The 2,515-nt window shown below is 59.1% G+C and overlaps 1 pseudogene; it reads left to right on the top strand.

The window, feature by feature from the left end:
• Positions 1-1,922, top strand: part of LOC108540107 (otoferlin-like) — a 6,762-nt pseudogene extending 4,840 nt beyond the window's left edge.
• The last annotated feature ends 593 nt before the right edge of the window (positions 1,923-2,515 follow it).

A 2,515-nucleotide genomic window follows, 5' to 3' on the forward strand; every position in this document is an offset into this window, starting at 1 on the left:
GGCCTGAGGCTGGGGCCTGGGGCTGGGGCTGGGGCTGAGGGCTGGGGCCTGGGACTTGGGGTTAGGGCCTGGGGTTGGGGCCTGGAGTTGGGACCTGGGGCCTGGGGACCTCTCTCCTTCCCGTCCTGACCAAAGCTGGGGGAGTGGTTCTTAGGGGGTTTTCCCTGTCTCCCCAGATCTCATGGCAAACAACGCATGGGGAGAGAGACCCTGTCCCTGGGCTCCCCAGTGTGTGACCTATGACCCCCATTCCCCAGATTGGGCCAGCAGGGAAGGCTGACCTGCCCCGATCAACGGTCCGGTGGACGCGGACCGAGGTCCCATCATGCCTGTGCCTGTGGGCATCCGGCCTGTGCTCAGCAAGTACCGAGTGGAGGTGCGAGGGCCCTGTGTGGCCCTTCCCTTTCAGATGAGGAAACTGAGGGCCCAGGAGGGGAAGTGGTTTGTTGTCCCCTCCCATCACCATCACCAGGAGCCAGCAGCAGACCCAGGCTCCTGCCCCAGCCCAGGGCCTGACCCCGTCTGCACCAAGTCACACTCCCATGTCCCAGGACCATGCCCAGCCCTCCTGTCTGCACCCCTGACTCTGCACCCCTTCTCCGGGCAGCCCCACTCTCATCCCTGGAGGACGCCTGCCCCTCCTCTGCTCTCCTGGCCCTGCTCCAGCCCTTTGAAATCTGGCTCCAGCCCTTTGAAATCCAGCCCTTTGAAAACTTCTGCCCATGCTACTGCCCAGTTCCTTCTCGGATGGTCCAGCGTCCCTACAGTGGCTCTCCTGACTAAGGGGCTCTCTTCTCTGCACGCCCCCCAACCTTTCCCAGGTGCTGTTCTGGGGCCTACGGGACCTAAAGCGGGTGAACCTAGCCCAGGTGGACCGGCCACGGGTGGACATCGAGTGTGCAGGGAAGGGGTGCAGTCATCCCTGATCCACAATTATAAGAAGAACCCCAACTTCAACACCCTTGTCAAGTGGTTTGAAGTGGTGAGTGCAGGCCCCGGCAGAGGACGTCCTGTGGCCAGTGAGGCTCCACTTAGCCAGCCGGCTTCCTCTGCCCCTTCTCGGAGGCTCAGGCTCCTGTCGCCAACACCCCAGGACCTCCCAGAGAACGAGCTGCTGCACCCGCCCTTGAACATCCGCGTGGTGGACTGCCGGGCCTTCGGTCGCTACACACTGGTGGGCTCCCATGCCGTCAGCTCCCTGAGACGCTTCATCTACCGGCCCCAGACCGCTCGGCCCCAGCTGGAACACCACGGGTATGGCCACACCCACCCTGCCACCAAGCCTGGCTCCGTGCCACCCAGGGAAGGGCTCCAGGTCTCAGTCCAGTCCAAGCTGTGGCCAGACTTTGCTCCTTGGGTCTGAGGGACGGCACAGAAGAAGGTCCACCCTGGTGGCCAAGGAAGGCTGCCCAGGGCGACCCCAGCTCTACAGCCAGAGGGCAGAGCTGGAGACAGCCTGGGAGGGCCTGAGGACACAAGGTCCCTTGTGCTGGCTGATGGAGAAGACCCAGGCCTCCCCGCCACCTACCTCCTGCCGGCCTCCACAGCTCCCCTTCTCTTGGGCTCTCTTCTTCCCTCCCCGTGCCCATCTTTCCTCCCTTGACTGCCCTGTCCCCTTTCCCTCAGAAAGTTCCAGAATCAGCTTTAGTTCTCTGCACCTTCCTGCCCCGCCAATCTCACTGTTCCTCTTGCTCCTTCCTCTGCCTGTCTGTCCATCTATCCATCTGTCCAGTCAGGCTTCTCCAGCGCTGCCGTGTGCTGTGCAATGGGGCCCCTCCTCTCACTCCACAGGGGAGGTCGTAGTGAACATGGAGCCAGAGGTACCCATCAAGAAACTGGAGACCATGGTGAAACTGGATGCGGTAAGGCAGGTGGGGTCAGTCTCCCGCTGGCTGGGAACGTGCAACTTCGTGTGACACGTGAACCAGACTATGCCCTGAGAGAGAAGGACACTAAGAACCTCCTTTGGCATGTGACTGTTGGGGCTGACCTTGATTGTGTATCCAAACAGCTCCACCTAACACTATCCTGGAATGCATGTGCCTGCGTGCATGTGTGCGTGTAGTGTGTAAATGTGCATGAGTGCGTGCATGTTTGTGGTGTCCATATGTGCGTGTGTGCATGTGTGCATGTGGTGTGCTTATGTGCATGTGTGTGCATGTGTGTGGTGTATGTGCGTATGCACATGCGTGAGTGGTGTGTATATGTGCATATGTGCATGCATGTGTGTGGTGTATGTGCATATGCGAGTGTGTGCATGCATATGGTGTGCACATGCACATGTCTGTGTGTATATCGTGTGTGCATTGCATGTATGTGTTTGTGTGGTGTACATGTGTGCATGTGGTGTGTGTACATATGTGCATGTATGTGTGTGGTGTGCATACATGCATGTATGTGTGCATGTGTGTGGTGTACACATGTGCATGTGTGTGCATGTGTGTGGTGTGCACATGCACATGTCTGTGTGTATATCGTGTGTGCCTTGCATGTATGTGTTTGTGTGGTGTACATG

This window comes from Rhinopithecus bieti, unplaced genomic scaffold, assembly GCF_001698545.2.
Source record: "Rhinopithecus bieti isolate Rb0 unplaced genomic scaffold, ASM169854v2 scaffold_19188, whole genome shotgun sequence".
In the NCBI taxonomy this organism is placed as follows: Eukaryota; Metazoa; Chordata; class Mammalia; order Primates; family Cercopithecidae; genus Rhinopithecus; species Rhinopithecus bieti.